General features: G+C 38.6%; 1 protein-coding gene across 2 annotated transcripts in view; it reads right to left on the reverse strand.

Moving 5' to 3' along the window:
* The window catches only part of RALB (RAS like proto-oncogene B), a 47,681-nt gene extending 21,675 nt beyond the window's left edge, over positions 1-26,006 (reverse strand). The window contains exon 1 of one of the 2 annotated variants that reach the window (XM_030277223.4): positions 25,895-26,006. The gene's annotated coding sequence lies outside the window, so the exon portion shown is untranslated. Of the gene's footprint in view, positions 1-4,821; positions 4,979-25,894 lie in introns of those variants that run through there. The other variant, XM_030277219.4, reaches the window with a different exon arrangement.
* Positions 26,007-26,302: the final 296 nt, after the last annotated feature.

Consider the following 26,302-nt stretch of genomic DNA (forward strand, 5'->3'; position numbering starts at 1 on the left):
ATGATAATAAGCCTGTCAGGAGTAGCAGTCAGCAGGAGGACTGTGCTAGGCAGTCTCCACAGGTGTCTTCCAGCCTCAGCAACTTTAAGTCAAGTCTGTGCCCAGCAATGCAGGTGCTATAAGTCTTATCTGTGGGAAGGCCCATTTTTCAACCTGCACAAGTAGTACAGCAGAGCTAGAAAACTTAAAACCAATCCATCATGACTAACAATTCATTAGCACCTTTATCTAATACTATAATGATGCACAATATCACCACCAACTGTTCTGCCTAATAATTTTTTTAATTAGTTTCCTTCCATTAAAACATCAGAACAGAGTCAACCAATAAAGCCTACTTTGAATTTAGTTTTCCTTATAAGAAAAACTTAAAAGTAAATTTTCAACACCTGCAGAATTGTTTAAAAAATTGATTCTTAAACTGTGTTTTAAAACATGATAAAGTACAAAGAGAGATAGGAATGTGTGCTTGAAACTGGTGCTGTCTTTTGAAAGACCATTTCCTTGAATTTCTTGGCTAGTCTATTTTATGACATGGTAGATAAAAGCAGAAAGCTGCCATAAAAGTCAGTCAGTGAGACTTCTTGGTGAGTACACTAATGAGAATTCCTTACCTACCCAAAATGAGATCTCACAGTAAGCCAAGAACACTAAATAGCAGAAGAGTACCATTATGGAGAGGAGTTTTTACTGCAGCAGCAGTTGAGTGGAAAGGTTGTATCACAGATCACTACATACTTCACAATTAATTCATTTTAATCAGGGAGCAGCTTCCCCAATTAGCAAAACCATTTCTCTTCTGGAAAGCTGAGGCAGTAGTATGCAACTTGATCTAAAACTACTTCACTTGTTAAATGTCTGCTTTAGACTGGTACCCAAAACAGCATCCTCTGGAGCAGGGTAGCACTAACCTTATAAAGCATTACTTTAAAAAAAAAAAAAAAACCAAACAAAAAAAACACTTTAGTGTGTGTTCTGTAGGATGATGTCCAGGGTTCAGGTAGTTCCTATAAATAATCTTTTAAAGTACTTTGTCAAGTTAGATATAATCCTGTAATACAGTACTCTATAACAATCTTGTCTATAAAGTGGGATTCTTTCCTGTATTAAACCTGTGATTCAAACCACCAGCTTGGGAAAAAAAAAAAGTCATCAATATTAAATCCAAGTTGGAATCATTCTTTAATATATCCAAAATAGGAGCTAAGTCTAGGTCTCCAGTACTCTTTTGAAGAAAAAAAAATCTTTCACTACAGGTAAAAATATATAAAGAGCTAGAAACCAGAGAAATCACAGCATCCGCTTAACTCAGGATGTTCTCAGCTTTCCAGTTCTATGCTTTGACTTCAGATTAGTTTTGACACATTCCAAATTTAAGACAAGCATATTAAAAACTCCAGTTTCGCTGCATTATTAGTGGCCTAAAACATTTCACACTAATCACTTCAACTGACAGCAACACTAATTCACAAAGTAACAGCTGACAGGATTAAGTCTTTAACAAATGCTTATAATCCAAGAACTGATTTTTTCGGTCTTTGACTTGTGATCCAGCAAAGATTCCTAGTCAGGACTGCATTTCCATTAAGTCTCATATTTGTGTTATCAACCATTATTCCTTTGTCAACAGCTTCAGCAAGGAGGGCTATGGGGTCAAGGCTCCCCAGAAAACAGTTGAAGTTCTAAGCAAGCACTTTGTTACCATAAAGAATCACGTAACTACTTACACATCAGCCTAAATAACATTCTCACATTACAAGACTCCATGACTTTCATTTTGACAGGTCTTGAAAAACACATTTGCACATCTCAAGCACAAGAGACAAAACAGATCCTGTAATATTACTATAAAAGCGGTATTTGGGAGAACATGAAGAGATAAAGCATGAGTTATACAGACTTATCTTGCTTAAATGACAAGACAACTTGATATTTCTGGGGCAGGCATGGAGGAAGGTGGTTAGTTCTGTTTAATGAGCTAAAATAGCTACTAACAAAACGATTGCTCCTTAGCAGCTATTAACAAGAACTTTTAAAATACACATTCTGAACCTCTTATCAAGAAGCAAGCATCAACTGTATCATACAACAAAAGCCACAAAATTGGCTATTACCACTAGGAGAGTAAAGCAACCAAGACAGTTTGCTGACCTTGCTGCTCCAAGCAATAGCAGGCAACAAGCAATGGAATCTTATCACCACTGCTTGACAGTGACGCAGAACAGTTAGCAGAGACATGGGGCTCAAAGGTGGATGAACAGAGAAAAATCTAAAAACTGCAGGTTTTTATCAGTAGAATAGTATTTCCAACTCAAGACAGAATGAGTGTAAGAATGTAAGTTGCTATATAACCTGGCTGATAATTAGGATCAGCACATCTCCTAAGTGAGCCATGCAAAGTTACTTGAAGTCAGGCACCCAGAGAGTGAAAGCATCAAGCACCTACATTTATCTACTTCTGTGGCCTCCCCAGCCACTGCCTTTCACTCAAAGCCCCGGACACCACTACTGCCACCCCAAGTTGCTTGCTACAGCAACAGGCACAAGACACCTACTGACCTCTGGCACTGTTTGTCTTGATACCACTGTGCACTTGCAGTCCTATGGGTGTGCCACAGCTGTCATGAGAAACAGGCTCCCTCAGTACCCCTGCTAAGAGAGCCTATTAATTCACATGAATCCGTTGTGTAATAGAAAGCAATTCATTTAATCAGTCACATGGAGCTTGAATCTAGTTTGTAGGAAATGACTGAGTTACTGTGCAATTATCCACTGCATGGAAAATGAAAAGGTTTACAGGACAAGAACAAACTAGGAACCAGATTCCCGAATCATGATGCTACAGCTTGTTCCGCTGTTTCATGTGGCCATTTCTGCTCTGTATACAGGACAACTTTGTTCCATGTGAAGCTTGGACTCCAACACTTCCTAGAGAAGCAAGTAATTTTATCCAGCATTTGGTCAATAGGTGCAAAATCAATTAAGCAGCTACAAAAACTCAAGAGTCCAAATGAGGCATTTGATCACAGGATCAAAAAAAACCATCCAGGATTTCAGTGTACACATCCAAGTGGTCCAGGCAGTGTCCCATCATTACTGACTTGATTTGATCAAAATGCCTCAATTGCTCTTCTACCGAGATTTCCAGTACCACTGCACTGACAATTAGAGACAAGGTTGAGACTTTTAAAGGATGGCCAAGAAAGGATATTGTCTGGTCAAATTAAGCTTTAAGTTAAGAGCTTTTGTAAAGCATTCCACCTAAATCTTTAGACTAGAAATTCCTCTGCAGTATATACATAACGCTAGCAAAAATAGGTCAGTTTCTCTTTCTTCCAGGCATGTAAAACAGAATCAAGTTTTGGCTTACTCCAAAAGAAGTGAAAATAAACAATTTACTGCTAAAAGTCTAACACAGGAAACTTGTTTACAGGACTAATCTGAAGGGTATTCTATTCCTAAATGAAGTATTTAATAGAGGAAAGAAATGCAAAATATTTCACCATTGGTAAGTTGGTATGATCTAATAATAAGCAAAAATGCAAATAGTTAAAATTATTCTAGCAAGTCTGCTATGCATGAATAAGTGCAAAGATGCTACTGTCAAGTAAGATTGAGCTGTTACTATTAAATTCTCTATAATAAAATTATTTTCAGCCTTCAAGCGAATCGCTTCTGAGAACCACAAGTCTGGTTCCGATTTGTTAGTTCCTACTCTCATTTTAACAACTTTAATTGGGGGGTGGGAGGAGGAGGGTGATGGCAGGGAGTGTTTAAGACATTAAGAAAAAAAGCTTTTCTTGAAAATCATGTACCTCTGAAGATGAGAACAGGCACCTCCCTGTCCCTCAGAAGAGAAACGAGGATCTTGGAATCAGAGAAGAACTGTTAGAACAGCTTTAAAAAAGCAAAACCAAAACTACTCAGACTGCACACTTCATCTTTGAAAATGATGAGGCTGCTCCTTGCACAAGTGCAGTCTCCTTGTTGCCTTCCACCATGAAAATACCCAGGCACAGACAAGGCTAAGTCTCCTGCTCTCAGAACAGAATCGATTCAACAGGGCTCCAGCAGAATGACCGAGTTAGGCCTCCACCAGCTGTTCGGGAAATATGACTGGGCTGCTTCGTCTCACCTCACTCCCTGCCCTTCTCCAGGTAAGGTCACACTCAGGCACCACCCTTCTCTTCCTGTAAGATCTACACCGGTACGGCTGCAGGGAGGATAAAGATGGGCAGAGAGAGAACACACCCAGATAAAACAAGACTCCCCAGGAAGTTCTGGCTCAGCTGAGACCACCAGCATCCCAAAGCCTGTGTTTATCTCCCGCAGGCGAAACGTTATCCCTTATCCGACGGCACCAAGGGAAGGCAGGGCAGCCTGTACTAACGCCCAAGGCCAGCTCCTCCTCGCCCTTTCCCTCCCCCACGTCCCACTTGTAGACAGGAGCCACAGCGGCCCCCGGCTCCACCGGAATCCCCGAGCCTCCCACCGCGGCTCCGCGCAGGCCCAAGGGTCACCGGTGCCCCGCTCTGCCCTCGCCCACTCCCGGTGCTCTCCCACGGCCGAGGAGCCCCCGGGCAGAGTCGAGGGGCTCTCCTCGCCCGACGCACCCGGGAGAGACGGGCTGCCCCGCACCGCCGCTGACACCTTCCATCCCTCCTCCCTCTCCGCAGGGCGCGGCGGCGCTCAGCCACATCCCCAGGCTGCGGCCGGGAGCCGGCGACTCCCTCCTGCCTTCACCGAGGGCGCGGGGCCGAGACGGCTGAGGCCCCCACCGGGCCGGGGTTGGGGGATGCCGAGGTCGCTGCTAGCTCTCACCTGGGGGCTAAGGCCCGGCTGCGCCCCCCGGCCCCGCTGCTCCCGCTGCCGCCGCGCCCCGGCTCTCATTGAGGGAGCGGCGCCGCCGCCCGCGCGCCCCCGCCGCGCACTTCCGCCCTCGCCGGCGCCGCTCCCGCCGGGCCCGGCTCCCCGCGAGCGCGCGCCCGCCGGTCACGTGCTGCTCGCGGACCAATCAGCTTCGGGGCGGGGCCGTGAGGGGCGGGCCGCGCCGTGTGAGGGGAGCGAGAGGGGCTGAGAGGGGCCGCCGGCCGCGATCTGTGCAAAGCCCCGCAGGCTCGGTTTGACCCAAAAGAATCACAATCATTCAGCTTGGGAAAGACCTTTAAGGTCATCGAGTCCAGTCTATGACTAAACACCACTATGTCAATTAGACCGTGGCACTGAGTGCCACCTCCAGTCTTTCCCTAACACCGCCAGGGACGGTGACTCCGCCACCTCCCTGGGCAGTGCATTCCAATGTCTGATCACCCTTTCTGTGAAGAAATTCCTCCTGATGTCCCACCCAAACTACACCTGGCGCACTTGGGGCTGTGTCCTCCTCATCCTGTCCCTGTTTGCCTGGGAGAAGAGCCCAACCCCACACGGCTGCAGCCTCCTGTCGAGGAGTTGTAGAAAGTGAGAATGTTCCCCTTGAGCCTCCTTTTCTCAGGGTAAACACCCCCAGATCCCTCAGCCGCTCCTCATAATACTCGTGCTCCAGACCCTTCACCAGCTTCGTTGCCCTTCCCTGGATTCGCTCCAGCACCGCAATGTCCTCCCTGAAAGGAGGGACGGAACAGGACTCAGGATTTGAGGTGCGGCCTCACCAGAGCTGAGCGCAAGGGTAAGAGAAGAAGTTAGGAAGGGCTCTGTCTTAACCACATCACGTATTTTAGTGCAAATTCTACCAATGGATGCAGAAATTAAGTCTGAAGTCAGAATGTAAAGGAATGGAAGTATCCCTGGTTTGGCTCATACGGGCTGGGAATGCTGAGTGCTTTATTAAACCATTGAGCTGCAATACTGTCACATGTGCGCAGCACGGAGCAGTTTTCACTGCTCAGGATAACTAAGTAATGGCTATTGCTGTATTTACTGTGATTATTTCTTCAAGTCTTTATCAGTTCTCAAATCCAAATTCTCCCTGGCCATCTTCAATGTTACACAGTCAGGCACAGCTATCTTGCCAGTTACAAAAGAAAACATACATTTCCTTATTGCTTTAATTAGCTTAATTTTTCTATGCTTCAGTGTTGACCTATTTGAATTCCATTCATTAAATTTAAGAGTGAATATGTTGGGTAAAATTATTCCTTCTGGAAAAAACATACTTTGCATGATAACACCCACTTTGGGAAATTATGGAAATTATGATTACCATTGATTTCCTAGGGGTTCAGCTCCTCTGGGACAGAAGTAATACCTTAAGTAACTGTGCTAACTCCTGCTTTCACACTGGGCTTCTATGGGGCCTCCTGCAGAAGAGAAATGGAAAGAATTAATTACCTTCTAGCTCTATCCACTGATGGCTGGGTGAAATTGCATTTTCAAGTTGGAGAGCATAAAAAAGGCCTGTCACTTAAAATAAATGCAAAAAAAACTTCATCCTTAAAAAAGTGATAGGTGAAACAAAAGCCTATTGCCAAAGCTGAACAACATGGAGGAGGAATTTGAAAGAGATTTACTAAAATCTGTAATGTCAGGGTTGAGAAAAAAAATGCCAGGAATTTGAAAAAAAGAAGTTGCAGAGGCAGAAAAAAAAAAAAAAAAAAAAAAAAAAAAAAAAAAAAGTAGTTACGTGGCTCTGGGAAACAGCTGAGTACTTCAGGACTGCATAAAAAGGAAGTCTCTTCTGAATTTTTCCTCTTGTCAAGAAAACAGTGTTTTCCATGTTGTTTGTTAGTAAAACAGGATTTACATCATTCTTATGTCATCATCAGTTTCTCTTCCTAACTCAAACTGCAAACCACCAGATTTTAGTTAACTCCTTCTGATGAAAAGTGAAATTATGGAATTAAGGTATTATGAAAGGTCCTGATTACAGCAATTCTTTCCCTCTGCTTTACAGAATGTATCAGAGGTGCGCCAATATTCATCCTGCACTAGAAGCTGGCAGGCTGAGAGCTATTTGCTATTTGATACCATCCACACAATGAAAGAATAAACAGAGGGAAAAAACATTGCCAAAAGTGGAGAAATCCTGTTTTACAGCTAACACTTAAATTAGCCAATTCATGCTATTTCTAGGATTAAACAGGAATTGTTTTTAATATAGATTCTGGGCATTTGTATGTGGTCCTAAAAACAAATGAACAAACCCAAGAAGACCCAAGGAAAAAATAATTAGCACTGTTTACTATTTATCCTGTAACTGTGTCTCCATGGACATCTTTCATGCCACATGGGCATTGTGGTGGATTCATTGCTCTGATGTGATGATTCACAGAAGATAAACATTTTCAGCAAATTCTATCTATGATTAAAAACTGCCAAGAACCTGGGAAGCTGAGTCTTTTCAAACTGAATGCAATACAACGCTCCTGCACATACCACAGTGCTGACACTTCCACTTTCCCCTTGCAAAAAAGAGGTTTAAGAAATTAACCACATCTACCCTGCTTCTGAAAATTGTTTAGAGGAAACATACTTCTTTGTAGTAATCCACTCATGACAAAGAGCATTTGTCTGATGCCACATTTTGAATTATTATGCATGTTGCCTGGTATAATCTCCATGGTTACAGATATATTTTTTGCTTCAGCACTTTAGGAAGAAAAATTCTATAGAACAATTTAGGGGAGAAAATTCATTTTCATTGTCATTTGTATTGCATTTATTTTATTCTATTTTCTTTTACTTTCTAAACAAGTAAAATTTCAGTAGAGATGGAAAAATTTCTCTCCAGCTGTTGCTTTATCCTGCCATAACATCTTTTAAACTGCAAATTCCTGGAGATGGGGACAGTATTTTTTATGCATATATTAAGTTTCTAATTCGCTAAGAATGTAAGAGGGCACAGCGTGTCACTGCCAGAGTCATAAACAACAGTAAGTGTGCTGGGATGACTGAGCAGTAAATATTTTTTCTTTGCAAAGATTAGGACTCATGCTTCCCTTCTGAGCAATTCTAAATAGAAATTAGCTGAAGTTAGTTCCAGAAACTGGTAATGGGAAAAATGTAAATCCCAGATATTTAGCTCTTTTCCTACACCATTTGCACACCTGGTTATTCTTTGATAGTATTCATAGGGAAAGCAGAGGAATGCTTGAGGATCAGAAACACCACCCCAAACTGTATTATCTAGAATGCTGTGATGTCCCATTTGTTCCCAAGACACACAGTTTTCTGTATGTGCAGAGTTGAGCTACCAGAGTTAGTCTAGGCTCAGATAACTTGTAAAAAGAGGTACATGTACATAGTGTGCCCTCAAAGAGAGTTTGTTCTATATTAAAAATAATGTAGTCAAAGATGATTCTCTATTTGGGCATGGATAGCCTAACAAGAAGTACTTTTACAGATTATTTATATACTTAAGAGAATGCAGCTGACCTCACCATGATTTATGAACTTAAGCATTCAAAAACCATAAAGCAATAAACTAAAAAATATCTGAAACCAGCAATAGTAAATGAAATATGACTCTGGTTTTGGTCTTGTATGAGATTATGGTGTTTTGACTGTACCATTCACTTTATTTTTGTTACAAACAGCCGGAAGTCACCACACTAAAACAAAGTTCACTGTTAAATAACCTTTCCATTTCAGATACAGCTGGGATTTGTCAGGATCATATCACAAGGTCATTTTTAAGGAGATTCTCACTGACATTTTGTGAGGTAAGGGATTTCACATTCCAGTTTTACAAGTGTTACACTTCTGATCGTCATGATTATCAACACCATGACAGATTTAGGGCCTGATCTTAGAACTTTTACAGAAGGAGCTAAGTTTATTGTAAATAACTCGATAGCCAAGAATCAAAAGAAAATAAAGGGTCTACAAAGACTTAGAAGAGGTCAGTCCATGGCCCAAAGCCAAGATCAGTTACACATATATCATTTTTGGCATGCCATTTTTTTAAATGCAGCTAAGATTGCGGTATTATCATAGCAGTTCATTTAAAGTATTGGACTACTTTATTATAAGGAAAAAACCCAACAAGATTTACCTTGCATTTTGCTTTCTGCAGATTAAGCATACTAATTCATTCCATACTAGACATAGCCATGAGATTATTTTTCCCCTTTTTTTTTGCACCTGTATGACAAATATTCAAAAATCATTATGATTTTCACTCTTTATAGTTTTTTTCTCTTTCAAATAACTCCTGATTTTGCAGTTGTTTTTTTGTAGGTCATGTTTCCTAACTGCCAGTCACTCTTCTTCCCCTTTGGACTCCCTCCAGTGGGCCAGTGTTTCCTGAAGTGTACTGCTGAAGCAGATACATTAAATGAAGTTATACCTGTCACATGTAGAGTAGAAAGTGTGCCTTAGTGTCTTACAGATCACACTGAAGCCAGTTTGGTAAAAGCATGAAGTATTACAAAAATGGATAAGGCAGGAGATTCTTTTTAGACTAATAAGCAGCTAGTTGAGGGTTTACCTCCTTGAGTTGAACAGTGCTACCTTGTTGAACAAATGCTGTTGGAATGCAGTATGAGCATACTTTAAAAAAATTCATACTAACCGATCATGTCCCTCTTATTTTTAAATCAAATTGCCCAGATTAAAATATTGACAAATATATTACATTAATAATGAAAAATACTGGCTTTTATAGCAGCCAGCATTCTAGCAGTGTGGGAGCAATACTTCAAAGAATTTTCAATTAAAATTATATTATTTTTAAGTACTTACTTCTGTCTACAATCTCTAATTAAGTAGACATAACTTAGAATGAGGTTAAAATGTCCTTCTGAAAATTAAACCAGATAACTTTTTAATATAAAAATATTCTGACCATGAAAGCTTTAATTTTTAGTCTACTATCTTCATTACTATAAGTGCAGTTTTCCCTATTCATGTTTAATCACAACATCTTTTGCAAATGTTTGGAAGCTTTGATGCCCCTTCACCGTTTAAGTGGCAATAGAATTTTTTTTTTCTAAAAGCAACTCACAACTTAGCAGAGAGATCCTGGCAACTGAATTTTGTAACAGTTTTTTATTATGACAGTGTTTTACCTATTCAAGAATGGCACTCCTTCTAGAATAAACTCTGACACAACTTGATAAAAAACTATCAGACTTTACTTGCACCTACAAAGTAACTTTGCACTATTGTCCTGGGAAATGTCTTATTAAAGAAGGTCTAAATGGGAACTTGAATGGTAAATCTCTTCTGGAAGTTCAGTATGAAATGATTTGGATAGTGAAACAAGTGGCTACAAATTTTGTCTACAAAAATTCCTCTTCAACTGCACTTTGCTACAGATACTACTCCCTAAATTTACACCATATAACACTTCACTGTTTGTTAATTCCTGTATTTAAATATAGAGGTGAAATCCTAAAAAAGTAGGTAAACTAGGTAGTAAACCTGTAGGAACTTATTCCACCAGTGAAGTTTTTGAGGAAGTTTGTGTACCTATGAATACATTAATGTAAGTATTGTATTGTTATAGCATTAACTTGTCCCCAGCTAGAGAGCTTGTTAAGCACATTATACAGTCATATGATAATATTGCTGCATTTGAGAAGTTTTCACTGCTGAGCTGAGTGTTCATGTATTACTTTATACAGCATTCTTTCTAGAAAAGACATGTTACTTGTGGTTGATAAGTCTACTAATCTACTAATACAGTCTACAAAGAGCCCCTCCTTTTTTTCTGTTAAATTGATAAGAGTACAATATGCTTTACATTAGAGGATTAAGGAAAACAATTTCAAAATAAGCATGCATTGTATCCTGTAACATTTGGGGTTTTGAATTGTTTTTTATCTTTTCAGTGAACACCAACATACACTTAAGATCTGTCAGAAGAGTCAGAGCTTAACTTTTTAGAAAAGACTATTTGCTAGAAGCTAATTATGTCATTAGTAACAATTTTTGATTCGATATATTAATAGGTTTAATCAATATGCAATCTGATAACTCATTAATAAATACATTGTCAATTTAAAAAAAAACAAACACCATTACATTCTTTCTTCTGATGCAACTTACAGTAAATCTCCTGTTCCTTTGGAAAAGCTTGGGAGGAGCTGTGCTGGTTTGTGGGGTCCTCAGTCTACAAAAGTAATGTACCTTGGCCAAAAAAATAAGTACAGTACTGTCTCAGTTCACAACCACGGCATAAGTTTCTCTTCAATCCTCAAGTTTTGTTATTTCATTATGATTTATTTCTGGAATACTATTAAAAAAAAAAAAAAACAGGAGCACTGCAGCAAAATGAAGGCTAAAAAAATTGCCAAGAGCTAGGAAGTTCTGAGTTGAGACTCCTGATACTGTGGATAATGTGAGCAAGCAAAGGGGAAATACAAGGAGGAAGGAACCTGTGAGGGGAGGGAGAGACGCATATCTAAGTGGGTATATATACATTTCTAATTTAAAAGTTTAAGCTGTTGTGATTTTGCACAAATGAAACGGTTTTTGAGGGTCAAAAATACTGTTTGTGCCCAAAATTCATTGAAGCTACACTGGATTTGTAGTACAAGAGAACTACATTATGTAGTCATGAGCAAATCCACCCACTCTTCTACCTAGGCTAATCTCCTCTAAATAAATAACTGAAAACCCAAATTCATCTCATATTTGCAGCCTAAAATGAGCTGTTTACTGGGAAACAGTGCATATTTGCTTTAATTTAGTTTGGCTTTTCCCTTCCATTGCAGAACCGTGTTTTAAGACCTTGCAATTTGTGTTACAGATTTGCCTAGAGCAGAATGGCCAAAGAATGGCTTCTTCAGACATTTTTTAATAAACCACAGTTTATTGAATAGTATAATATCTTGGCTTTCTCAAATCTTGTTTTCTTGTTTTGACATTTTAATAGATGAGAGCAGAATCTCTGTATATCATTTACTGCAAATCTGCACCTGTACTACTGCTGAATCAGTGTGCCTGTAATGCAAATGCTGAACAAATTAATGAAAAAAAGTTCCATCTATTCAGAATGGAAACCTAAAATTTACAGTAAAAAATAAACCTGTATCTGCGTCTTTTAAAAGTCCTTGAGAACTATGATTGCCTTTAATCATACAAAACACCTTTGTGTAACTTTGAGATCTTTAGTAAGAAGCTTTACACAACCTTTCGGAGAACAATAAATCAAACTCTGACTTTTCAAAATTGATTTGCTGCACTCAGGCATGAATTTCATCTTAAAGCTGGATTTCTTGAAGGGCAAACACAGACCTTTAGTCTATTTCTCCTGATCAGATTTTCAGTAGTAGAAAATGAATTGGTTTGATCTAGCTCACTACAGTTATTCCCTTTATAACTCTTGCCATTTTTTAGGCTTTCCATTTGCTATGCAATAGTTCACTAACATTTTAAATGAAATGATAACCAGGTCATAAGATGTACAAGGCCTGCTTTTCCCCTAATTCCTGTCTGTGAAAATACCTGCAAAATGCTAAATATCAGTTGATAGAGATTTAATCACTAGAGAAATGGTCACATAATGTGGAGATGTGGCCGATAATCTTATTTTTTCATTCTCTGGAAGCAGTGCAGAATGCATTAAAATTAATGTGGAATCTTCCTTCAGTTCCTTCCAAAAAAAAAAAAAAAAAAAAAAAAAAGCAGTCCTTCATGCTCTTTGGAAAGCAAAAATGCCCATTGTGGCTGCAGATATCCATCATGTCAGATGCAAAATGCAACAGTCATGTCACGTCCATGCTAGATTCAGCTTGATGTAGTTCTGCCTTTTCAGTTTCCTTTCACTGAGCCTAAGCAATGTGACCACCTGCTGAATCCCTCTCTTTAGCATGTAAAGAATCCTTTGTTTGGATCAGCTGGGCTTCTTTGACTTCTTAGCTCAGAAACAGTTTCCTTGTGGCTTTTCTTATACCTCTCCAAGGGTTTTCTTGGGATAACTTGGGAAACTTTCAATTCAGGAAAAGATGATAAAACTCAATTCCTTTTCCACTTAGCTGATTTGCACTTTCTTGCTTTGTTGTATATCGATGGAGATAGGTCTAAACTAGCATTTCTAAATACAGTCTGAATCACGGAAGAAAGAGTTGCAGCCCTATTCTGCTTGCAGTTAGAAGTTCCTTAAAATTCAGGAGTCATCTTTAATACTTTATTAAATTGATCTAATCTTTACAATTCTTATAATTTCTTGCCCAGAGAGAGCTGTGATTTAGTTTTCAGTTTCACTAAGCCATAGCTAGCTTTTCTGCTATTAAGGTTCTACGTATCTTATGAAAGTTTCATTTCTTAGTTCTTGTAATGCAAACCCGGCAATTAAAAAGTAGAAGCAGGTAAAGATTTCAGCATGGAAAAAAAAAAATATCAAAACTTCTGATGGAGAACTATTTTGCAAATAGAAGTCAAAGATTCACTTAGAAATTTTACCTGTGTTAGAAGAACTGATTGTCAGCATTAAAAGTTAGGAATCATTGTAATATGACTCCAGAGGTTCTCAGATCTCACATCCGGGAGTCTATTCCAGTTAAAAGCAAATGAGATTTATTCAACAGCTTGATGACAGTGTGGGAAACACTCTGTCTCATCTCCAGAATTTTCCAGCTTGGTTTAAAGCTATCCTCATGAGGTGACTCCACACACAAGATCCTTATGACATGTAGTTTAACTGTTGGCTTTTGACATAGCTGTTGTGCTACACAGGTGAACTACCTGATAATTATTGTGTCTGCTTCTCAGAAATGGGTATAAATCAAAAATAATTTTTCCTGTCAGTTCCCAAAAGCCATAAGTGTAAAAACAAGGCGTGATTGCTATGATTTGTCCTTGGTTGCTGCATTTACAGTATCAATTTCACCAGCAACTTTCATTTTCTCTCTTCTATAATAAAAGCCCTTTTAATTAAAGGGCTCCTCTCCTACCATGTCAGTTGTTATAAAAGCAGCTGTCATAAAGGAGGATACTGCCTGATTTTACAGATCTCAAGGTCACAAATCAACAATGAAATGTCTGTAAAATTTATTTCTCTAAAAAGATTGTTTCCATCTCCCTCAAGATAAATATAAGTTTATTTTGGCTACAGAAGAAAAATTACTTTTTGTGCTTTTCCAGTCAGCTAATGGACGACTATGCTCACCTATCTCTTTAGAGACTTCTTTCAGTATATAGCCATAATTAACAGGAAGACCAGCCTTTAAAGCTGACCAATAAAACATCTATCATCTTTTTAAGATGTACATCCCTTCTCCATCTAGCAAATTTCAAAAATTTGTCACAGGTTTGGCTCATGGAGAGACTCTAAAGTTGCTGTAAGAAGAGGTGTGAAAACATGCTAGTCCATATTAGAAAGTGCTGAGCAGCAGACAGAGCTATGATACATTAGAAGGCACCACACTTGTGGCTACTCCTGATCTTATTTTAGATCCACACCACAGAGCTATTTCCTATTTGTATTTTGGTCCATGTGCACTTTTAGTTTTCTGAGAAGCATACTTTTTGTTCCAGCAGGAGATTTTGAGTCTGTTTTTATTCTTATTGACTAATATTAATTCTAACTCCATTTTTGTTTGACTATTCATTTTTCAGGAGAATGTCAAAGGCTCGTTGCTCCAGGACATAACTCATTTGTATTCTCAACTCACTAAAGTAGACTTTTCCAGCCTGCCAGAGACACAGCTCCAGTTATTTGGGCAGCCAGAGCTCTGATTCAAACCCTAAGTTTTGAGTGAACATTTTCTCATATGCTCCTATGTTTTCCAAATTTACCAAGCCAGTCTGCTGGCAGCCTTCTTTTAGTTTTATAAAAAAAAAAGTTTTCATTTCAGCTTTTACTCTGTTCCATGTACAACCATTTCATTTTAATTCTGCCAGAAGTTTGCCACTCTTGTTCTAGTTCCTGTTAATAAAATGCAGTGTTTCCTGGTCTGCATCCTGTTAGTGCTGACACAGTCTCCCCATATCCAGTGTGGGTTCATCCCACCAAGGACAGGAAATGTTCTGCTTTGCTGATTCAAATTCAACCAGAAATCATGTGGACAAAAAAACTTTTAAGAGGGATAATTTAGGTAGGAACACGATAGTTGAGAATGTAACAGTCAAACTCAAAGGGACAAAATATCAGAACTGTCTTGAAAGCCCTTGATAAATGGTAAGAGTAATAGTAATGAAACATGGTCTGAGATTTTAGATATAGTCATCTAATATCACCTTTCTTCTTTGTTTGTTTTTCCTAAGGTTTCTGGTTTTGGTTTTTTTTTGTGTTAGTTTTCTTTTTTTAATGTATTCTAGTCTGTATAACTTGCTATTTACAATGGTTGAGCATATTCCAATTTAAATTCATATTATTTAACAAATGTTTCACAAGTATTTTTGGAATTTAATGTTGCTAATAATAACATCATGTGGAATCATCTCAAAAAGTTGACAGCTTTATATCTGCCGTTTAAGCTGCCATTTGTGACCAATTGTCTAAAAAGACAACCAAATCCACTTCTAAACAATTAAAACAATAAACTGTGTTATTGACTGCAGTGGGTTCTTGAAACATGAATATTACAAAAACTGCTGGGGAACTGGCAATTGCTAGACAAGAAGTGAAGAACTATTAAGGCACAAGAGGCTGAACTCTAAGGACTCAGCTTAGGGGATATGGAAGTTCTGTGTATAAAGACAAACCATTGTTATTCAAACTCTACTACTTAGTCACACTAAATATATTTGAATTTCACAAATTATCAAATGGCCTGCAGTAGCTGTGCTGATGAAAGAATGAAAGTTCTCTGCTGAGAATTTGAATGGGACATGGCATAAATAAGCCAAGGCATAGCACAAAAGGGGAAAACTGACCAAGTGTGCTTGTTAAAGCTTGATAAAAGGGAGAAAAAACAAAGACAGGTAAGCCCTCAGGTTCTTAATTTCATAGGTCCCTTAAGCAAATCAGAAAGACTCAGTGACTTTGCACAGCCACATCCAAAATCATGGCTTCTTTTTCCTAACCAAATCTGAATATCCTTCTGCTTCATCAAGGATAGGTAAAGGATTTGCTGTGTTAGTAGGGCCTCTTTAGCTGATTTAGCATGACTAGGCAGGATGCTGTCCTTCCTCTGAGATTGCTAACGAGCATCAGGAAGTATTGCCTTCCTTCCTGACTCCAAGCTTGCTACCTCTACAACATCCTATGCCTCTTCTGTCAGGGCTTCCTTGCCAGAATACAGAGCAGATATCCACATGCTGCTAAAAAATAGGGGATCCAGACAGTTTTGGTGGATACAGTAATCTTATTTCTTTCTTCTCCTCTGTTGCATGAATAACCATTATGTCTTATCTAGTCATGAGTATTTTGGTTGTGAAGGACCAATCTTTCTTATCAACTTTATTATGATAATTATTATAGCAATGTAAAATTTTGAACATATAGATTAATTACAATTTTGGAAAGCAATAGTTTTGACCCCTTTGGGTTTGAAATATGCTGTATCAACAAATTTGTGTATGTTCAATATAACTACAAAAATTTGAGTATGTTCAAAATACCTACAGTTGTAGTTATTTTCTTTCAATGATAGCTGTCACAATTACATATTTCGCCTCTGTAATAATGGAGTTTTCTCAGTGTGACTCAGAGGAAATAGTCTCTCCATGCAATTTTTCACAGAAGTTTCCCAAAGTTTTCACTGAAAAAAAATGCTACTGTTCTGCCGGTGCAAAAATGTAATGCAACCCCAAATAAATACTAGTCTAAATATGTGACCAAATGTAATTTCATGAAGTTGTGACCTCACTAGAATAGTGTCTGGTTTGGGAACCTTTTTACACTGTTACATAGCAGATGTGCACTTCTGAGCTATATTAGCAGCCTATAACACATGGCTGCACAGACTCAACTTGTCCTGCTGACTAAGCCTTATTTAATGTCTACATAGTCTAAGATACTGGGAATGAATCTATTAGCTGCAGTATTACTGGCCTCCTCTCCCCTTCAGTCCTCTCTATTTCAAGAGCTATGACCATATTCCATTCCAGTGACTTTAGCACCAAATCTGGATATACACTGAGATGGCAGAGTAGAATTTGACAGCTATTCAGGTTGGAGCTAATTTGTGTTGTAAAATTACTTCTTGTTTCCTTCTTGATCTTCAATATTAGCTCAGCTGGTTAGAGTATGGTGCTAATAACAACAAGATCATGGATTTGATCTCCATATGGGCCATTCACTTAAAAGTTGGACTCAGTGATCATTATGGGTTCCTTCCAACTCAAAATATTCTGTGATTCTGAGATAACAGAAATTTACAGACATAAATGATGCCTTACAAGGAATAAATGAGGCTTAAAACAAATGCCCCTTCCTTGTGGAGATTATAATCAACAATAAGTAATAAAACCACAATATAAAGAACAACTGCCAGGAGGCAATAGATTCTTTCCAGAGACTATGCTTTCCTATGGGACATGCTTGCACTTAGTCATTCTTACTCTACAATCGGTCCAGATTAAGTACTGTGTTTCTTTTAAAGATGTAAATAGCAACGCCTAGTGGATTAACATAGAAGCACGTTATGGAAGAAATGCATCTTAGGAAGGATTTGAATGGAGATATCCTTGAATGCAAGTTCTTCCAGAAATCTTATCAGAAAAGATTTTGCATTCGGAGAAGAATAGTTGCTGCCTTTTCATCAGAGTTACTTTCTGAAAAACAAGCACTGAAGAGAGATAAGGAAACTTTCTTGTAGATTATTCCTATTATCAAAAAGCAACTCTGCTCCACCCTTCCCTTGTATTTGGCTTCTTACAGAGTGCCTGGAGCTGCTGTTTTGTTCCAAGATTACCTTCAGAAAAATCCCCTGCTATTATCACACATGCTAACAAAAGAAAGAAGTGTATACCACTTCCAAAGAGGAAAAACATGATTAACTGCCATCGATCAAAATCTGGAGAGGTACCCTGTTAGCTTGACTGAGATGACAATTAATATCAGTTCAGGACTATGATTTCATACCTCCTACCATTCACACTGTCATACTTGGGCAGTGAATCAGGCTTGAGGGGAAGGCTGGGTAGAGAAACAGGCTGCAGGGGAAAATTACTGTCCCTTGCTCCTTACTCTGTGTCCCATCCCTCGTCCCCACCTCCCCAACAAGTAGCAAATGAGAACAGCAGTGGTGGAGAGGTGCTGCTGCTCTTACCTGCTCAGCAGAGAGATAAGGCAGCAGGCTATCTAGGAGTGTTTCTTTCGCATGTCCAAGCACTCAGAATCATTCAGACAGAAGCACAGCAACAACTTCTCTATATTAGGGTGCTACCCTTGCCCGCATTTCCTACTCTTTGGGATGAGGCAGCAGCTCATCCTGAGAATAATTCTCACTCCTTTCCTTCTGTTTGGGAGGAGGCAGCAGCTTGCTAGTTGGAATTTCCATAGAAGAGGTGTTTCAGACAAGACAGGAGATCCTGCAGACCAAACTGGGCCAGAGGGCTGAATTTTGAACCGTGCTGGTCAAGAATCTCCAAAATTCATCTGTGTCACCTGACTGCATCCACTGACTGTGCTCAGTGTTAAGAGCTTTTGGAGATCATTGTTTATATCTGGACATAAAGACTCTTATTCCATCCTGAGTCTTTGCGCAAACCTTCTCTTTGCAATAGGACACTGCTCACAGCAGGGCTACACAGCCCTATCAGGATACTGTCAGACACTGGGCAATATTACAAAGGAAATTGTCGTCACCCAAGAAATTAATGCACAGTTTGTGGCTTTTGGAATCATCAGTCCTTACTAGAAACAAACAGAGACCAGTATGAACAGGCTGAAGCATTATATTGAACTCATAAGTCCTGACAGTTGTAGCCAGTTTGATTTTTCCTTGGTTACCTCATTTGTTGTCACAACATTTCATTCTGGAACAGAAATCCAGTGGATAAAGCATGGGATTACTAAATTAATAATTTAACTGCACCCTTAGCACTAGTCCTTATGTACTGTGACAATGTGGAGATTTTTGCAAGGTATTATGAAGGAAAAAGAGTTGTGCCACAGTGCTGAGGTGGGAAAAGTAGTGTTTATGATTGTGATTGATACTGTGTTGCTGCAGCACAGTTTTAGTAAGAAAAATGCTGCAACATAAATGTTTGTTTCAGCTGGGAATATACCTTGTTTGTTAGACTACAGAAGTAGAAGGAATTTCCAACATTCAAGCTCATAAGATACCTTTTAAGTGAAAACAGAGATTTGGCTGACTGAGACTAAGATGAAGGACAGAAGAAGTTTGGCATTTAGATCACAGTAGTAGCAAAACCAGATGACAAAGCAGAGGTTTAAAAAGCCTCTCAGATGGAAAGATTTAGAATGGAAAGGAAGTGAGAGGAATGGAGGGTGTTGCTTATTAAGGGAAGGAGACAGGAAACAATGATGCTATTGTGGCAGCGGAGCTGATGAAGATCAGAGACAATAAGCTCTGATTTGCATTCTTTCAAAACAGTTATATAAAGTTGGTGATTTTTTAGTGTAAGATTAGGGACATTGTGGCTAGGGAGTTTGCTGTGCTTGTATGATTGTAATCTACAGTGCTTTAGTTTTTCAAGCAAAAAACCGTGCCTTCAGCAATTCCATGCAAAGGATATCTGCTTTGCATTAGATTTGCCATAAGCCTTCTGAAGAATTAGCTATAAACCTTAGGATCTGCACTTTACAGGAAGTTCTGGGAAGGGTCAGTCCAAGCTCTGGTATCTGGAAAAGTCACTGGAGGACATGGAACAAGCAATGAGGCTGTCAGGTGTAACTCCATCCAAGAGATACTAAGCAGAATATTTTCACTTTAAATCCATGCTTTTGTGACCACCTATTGAAGAACTGTGCCAGACACAAGAGACAAGCATCCAAAGGGCATGGGATCATATCTGGATCTTGTGAAATTAATGAGGGGTAGTCCTACAGGGAGATCCATGTTAAATTTATTTTACAGAAATTGCTTATACATATCTATCTCCTAGAAAACAGTATTTATCTACATAAACATTCTTTATCTACTAGATATATAGAATATCCCTAGGTTCATTGCAGTTTAGATTTCCCTTCTTTAGCATTCTTACAGCTTGCCAGAATGTCTGCTTCTGCAGAAACAAAGGTTAATTAAACACATCCGCCCATTAGATCAAGGAGTGAACATTATTATAATCTGGCCCCAAGCTACCTTCTTCAGTTGTCAGCACTGAAAGACACTTGGAACTACAAATTAATCCTCAAGCAAAACTAAATTCAGCAGAAACCACCTGTTTTATTGAACAGAGAAGGTTTTCCCCATATTTGCAGTTTCGGCTTGTACTTGTCTCTCTGTTCCTACTTCCAGCAAGAAACATTCTAGGGGTATTTTGCAAGTTGTGTGATCCCAGATTCTTACACCTTTATAGTGCCACGTTAACATATAATAAGGAATGTTAGGAAAAAATCTACCTTGTCTGCAATGATAAGGCCATATTTTATAGTTAATAGAATTTAAGGGAACTCATACTGGAATTTTTCTTTAACTTGTATTGCTTAGCATTGCCCCTTTCACTGTGCTTTGGTCGCTGAAAGAGCTTGGGAAATAAACTGGCCAGCTCCCTCATTATGCATTTCTTTTCACTTTCTTTTCCCTTTCATTTTCTGGCTCTTATGTATAAGCACCATATTACCACAAATGCTTTCTCAATTCTGTGAATCAAATCTAAAGAATAACACATGAACTATCTGAACTCTTCAGAGTAGCACTGTGGCTGTACCTCAGTTTCCCTCTTGCTATCATGGGGAATGAAGTCTGGCAGCATATACCTTTCACAAACACATTCTGTTACCATGCCTATAATCCCCACTACTTGAAGAACTGACATTCTTAAAATGTTTTCCTTCTGTGCTGAATCAACAGAACAAGACTGCAATAGACCTGCCAGAGAGCAGTGACCAATAATCCGATTACTTAAGGTGGGCAGGACACAGTGAGGTCTTCTCTGAAAGTAGGATCTTAAATAATGTTAATTATGTAAAAAAGCACAGTATCTATTTAAGCATAGGAATTGGCTTGTGTCTATCCTCTTCAATAATAGATGAAGCAAGTATAACTCTCTGCATCCAAAATTCAAGCCCTGTATTTTGTCAGAACTCCTCTCAAATGTGATAACGTATTACGCATCCCCCATTCTCATTCAGATTATCCACACATAATTTCTGCTTTTCTCAAGCTGACTCATTCTTCATACTTATTAGCTGAATTGTTAATGAAATTGAATCTCTACCCATGAACTGAATGTTCATGTATTTAATTTCTACTGGTTTGGCTAGTTTTGGTCAGACACATTATTTTCCCTATTCCCAATCAGGAAGAGAACACCTGAGCATCTTATTTTGAACCCTGTTTTTTAAAAATATTGTCTAATATTTGATTGAAATTTTCAACTTCTCAAACACTATTACCATTTCACTTAGCAGGTTGATAATAGGAACTACAGATAAAAGAAGACATAAATGAAGAGCTACCAAAAAAAAAAAAAAAATCAGTTATTTGCATTGCTTTCTTGGGTTTGGTGTCAAAGTCTATAAAAGTCACAAAACTGTCTTCTTTGCCCCATTTGTACTAAACAACTCCTGGCTGCTTTTCAAAAACCCTTTGAAAGGCAGCATCTCTGTCCCTGATAGTGGTACACAGACACAGCCCTGTCTTGCAAACTGCTCATCACTTGGCTTCAGGATATTTGCTGAAGTCTCTGAGAAAAACCTCTTACTCTCTAGCAAAAACAGAAAGCAAAGTTGGACTGGTACTCTGATGGGTCTTGGACAGCTGATCACTGATTACACAGCCCAAGTGGCAAAGTGCAAAATATGCTCATAGTTAACATTTTAAGAAGAAGATAAACCCCAAAGGAAAACTACATGGTAAACTAGAAGTACTGACCGCAAAGAAACAGCAGAATGTCCTTCTTGGAACATCTCTCCTTGTCATCTTACCTGAAACATTCTGTCTAGCCTGTAATTCAGTAGGCAAGATGTGACAATCTCTTTACAAGTGCAACACATTAAATTACTTTAGAGTTGTTTCTAAAAATATAGCATGCCAATGCTTACTGACTGATTCTGCCACCTAGGAGCTTTATTTGCATTCAGCAATGAAGCAGTGGAATTTTTAAGGTATTTTGTTGCTAAATTTCAATTAAGTTGTAAGGCTGCCTACATCACAATGTAAAATGTAAATTCATTACATGTGGCAAAAGTCTTTACAAAAATCTTGGAGCTGACCACAGCCTTTGCTGCTGGTCTCACCCACACTAAAAATATTGTATGATACAAAGTATTGCATAAGGCTGTGTAACAGACAGCTATGTCTGTACTCAGGTTTAACAGGGAACAAGCCACAGTAATAGTATTCCCTCATTCCTCTTTTCTGAGTCTCTTTAAGTCTTAGGTCTATGTACATATTTGCTGTGCCATTTATTCTTTCCTATGCTGAAGAACACTATTAAGCAGGTAACATGGCAAGGAATGGAAAAATTTATGTATGTTCTATCAGCATAAACAAATCTGTGGACTGTGCTCAGGAAAGCTCTAAAGCTGCTGGAGCATTTCATTAGCCTGAACATGGGTACTGTTCACTTAAACAAGTCTGCAGGGATGGCATCTCTTTCTCTACCAGTTTATTCAGAGATGACCCAGCTTGTAGCTCAGTACTGCACTTCTAAGCAAAGATTTCTTAACATGCTGTTGCTCTTTTGTGCTTCAGGATACATTTTCATTTAGTCATGACAGCATAACCAGCAGTCTATCTTTTGTTTTCAATAACTTCAGCATGCTCCATTAATTAAAGCTATAGGTATTATTAAGTGGAACGGCCCTATACTCACAAGAGTATGAAAAAAGTTATATTGACTGAAGGAGATTGCTCTGAGTTTTAAGGGCATTTAAAAAGTGGTTTTTTGGGGGTTTTTTGTTTGTTTGTTTTGGGGTTATTTTGTTGTTGTTGTTGTTGTTTTTTGTTTTGTTTTGTTTTTTATTGTGGAGATCTGCTAGATTATATTTTTGAAGTTCAGGATCACTGTAAACAAAACATATTGAGCTGATAACCTGAAGCAATATCTGAACAAGAAAGACAAAAAGGTCCTAAGCAAGGAAAACTTTAGTAAATATTTCAGGATTGCTTAGGTGATTAAAACATAATACTGCAACATGAAATTTAGAACAATTATTTCAATAGACTAAGGAGTTCATTCAACTTCAGCATTAAGTCTACTTTGATGATTAAAATACAGGGGAAAAAAACAGAAGACAAAGTCTATTTTCAGCATTAGCAGTGACTCACTGTGTGATATTAAGCAAGTCACTTAATTTACTGCCTCACTCTCTGTCTCACCTGTAAAATGAAGGAGCCTGCCTCGCAAGTGTTGTGTGGGATTACTTAATTAAACATTTGCTATGCACCTAACATTTCTTGAATGCAATGTGCTGGAAAATTTATTTTTGAAGATGTATATAAACAGGATACAAGAGCAGAATGAGATTGTTTCTGTAAATAAAAATACACATCTCTTTCATTTGATTCATTCTTTTCTTTGGATTTCTAAAGCATGACAACAAAATAATTAATTACTGGACCTGCTGGTCAGCAACAGAAGTGAGCTAATTGGTGAGATCAATATTGGCAGCAGCCTGGGCTGCTGTGATCACACACTGGTGGAGTTGGCAGTCCTCAGGGATATGGGTTAGGTGAAAAGTAAAGTCAGGCCCATGAACGCTAATAAAGAGAAAAAAAAAAAAATTCAATTCCAGCTCTTCAAGAAGTTAGCAAAAGGAGCCCCCAGTAAATTGACCTCAGCGAAAAAGGAGCCAAATAGAGCTGGCAGACCTAGACATTTTCCATAGAGCAAGAGCTCTCAATACCCAGGTATAAGAAATCAGGAAAGGGCATGTGGGACAGGGAGGAGATTTGAGATATTCAGCATGGCTTCATCTAGGGCAAGTGGCCAACCTAATGGCCTGACTACAACACTTATCCTACAATTCTAAAACTGTGAATGAAGCCTTTGAAATAAGTTTATAAGTCAAAAAAAATCATTGTCACAAACTAGACAGACCAAACTATAAGTAGGAATAAAAATATATCATTAGTCTTCAGTAGATCACACAATTAAAATACTAATGTGAGTTTTTTCTATGATGTATAAGCAAGTTTACATCTAATGGAAATGAATGGCAGTGACTTAAATCCAGATAAAGGAAATAATGTTTTTCTAAAATAGAATTTTTACTGAACTCATGGCCACACAACTTTGTTGGAACGAAGTTCTCAGTGAATTCAAGAAACAAACATTTCTATGGAAACGTGAACATTCACTGTGATATTCTATTAAATGAAAGAGAAACCCCTCCCATTGCACAGTACAAGACAATTATTAAGTGGCAGACATGTAAAAGTACTAATTGGTAGACATGTAAAAACATCACCTGTGAAGCCTGTTTGACAGCAGATCTCTCTGGACTGCTGGATCAGAAGCAGCTGGAACAGGTCACTGCAGGAGGCAGAACCTGGGAGGAGGTGTTCTAATGGTCATCTCTGGTACAGCAATCTCCATGCTAATGAAGCTGAGCAGCACACAGCACGTCTTTAGCCTCCAGCTACTCTTATCATAGCCATGTTATAGAAAATGTCAGGTTTGCTCTATCATAAAACTAACTACATCAGCAATTTTTTAACCAAAGAGGAGTTTTTACCTCACAGTGCAGTTTAGCAGACAACAAAAAGCAATGCTTTTTACTAACACTGTGCTGTGATCCTATGAAGGAGCTCATCAAAACCACAGTGAGCAAAGTAAAAACACAATGTTTTTTTGTGTGATGTCATCAATTACATATGCAGAGGTTATGGGTTTCCTGTATAGCTGCTCACATCACCAAGGACTTTTTGAAGACAGTTATTGTTATCGTAAGCATTCACAGAAATATTACTGCTGCTTTTTGTTGGTTTCACCTAATCCTAGATTGAGGCCTTTATGTAAAGCATGATTGTAAGTCCTTTGCAACCTTGGAATGAAGTTAGTGCTTGGTATTCTACAAGGACAACAGACACAGGAAAATTAAGGTGCTCTATCCTTTTAAAAGCAGCTTTCCAGGTTAATAAAGGAGTTCTACAAGTTCATTTGGTAGATATAAATGCATGTCATTTATTTACTTTCATTATAACATTTTTTACACTGTGAAACATGGATCATACGACTTGCTCATACATCTATTAAATATAATAAATCATGAGCATAGATTTATTATTTATATATTTACCTAGTTTATATTAAATTATTACATCAGAGACATCTAGACCAAGTTTTAGGCCCTCCACCAGTAGTAGCAGAGCCTTTAGCTCTGCATTTCAGAGCTACAGACCAAGTTGGAAAAATGCAGCAGCAACACCACCACAGGTTATAGTTATACTAAAAAGAGTCAATGACTCACTGTGAATGTTTACTTGGCCTGCATGCTTTAGAGATGAGTGAAGATTACTGAAGACAACTATTTCTTTTATTCTCCTTTTATTTTGCTTATTACTAGCTAGTACTACTACATTCCTTATATGAAACCAGATTAAGAATAAACAAGAGGTGCTTGTCATCCAGCATTAATACAGTACCATGTGCTTGGGCACAGCTACTTGTACATACATTTTAGCAGCTGTTTTCTTTCTGCCTGTCCAACCACAGCAAATAGGTATGATGCCTGGCACAATACATGTAGCTTTTGTACACCTAGTCCACACCTTTAATCCAGTCTCTGCACCCTGAGAGCCTCCCACATTGCTGCTGTTCCTTTTCTCACCCCAGCTGGGCCAGGGAACTCCCTTCTCTGCTTCAGTGTCAAATACTGACAGCATGTTTTCCTTTTACTTTTGTGTCCCAAAATACACAGAGCAGTGATTGCTCTCTGATGCAACTTTACAAGCTGGATAAATTGGTTGTTTTCCCAGCTGATACTCACTGTGCTTAAAGGATCGTTGTCCTAGAGCAGCAGTTTCTTAAGGAGTATGAATTATGGAGGCAGGAGGTGGCAGAAGGAGCTCCACTACAGTTTTACAGACCAATCCACACGATGACTGTAGCTGCACTCCTCCTAGTGCCTCAGAAGCTTACAAGAAAAGGGAAGGGCTCAGGATATGATATCATGCACTCATTCTAAAAACAAGGAAACTGTTGTAGGTAATTTTAAAAGTTACAGCTTAAAAATCCTGAATGGCCAATAGGAGAAAATTACTTTTCTAATTCATATGTCCTACCCTTTCCAGTGAAAAGTTCCAGTAAATAAAAATTATAAACTTAGAAAACTATGCTTGCATCATTAGTAGGAGCAGCCTAAAGGACCTATTACAACTGAGCCACCTCAGAGCAA

The sequence above is a fragment of the Taeniopygia guttata genome, chromosome 7, assembly GCF_048771995.1.
Source record: "Taeniopygia guttata chromosome 7, bTaeGut7.mat, whole genome shotgun sequence".
NCBI classification, from domain to species: domain Eukaryota; kingdom Metazoa; phylum Chordata; class Aves; order Passeriformes; family Estrildidae; genus Taeniopygia; species Taeniopygia guttata.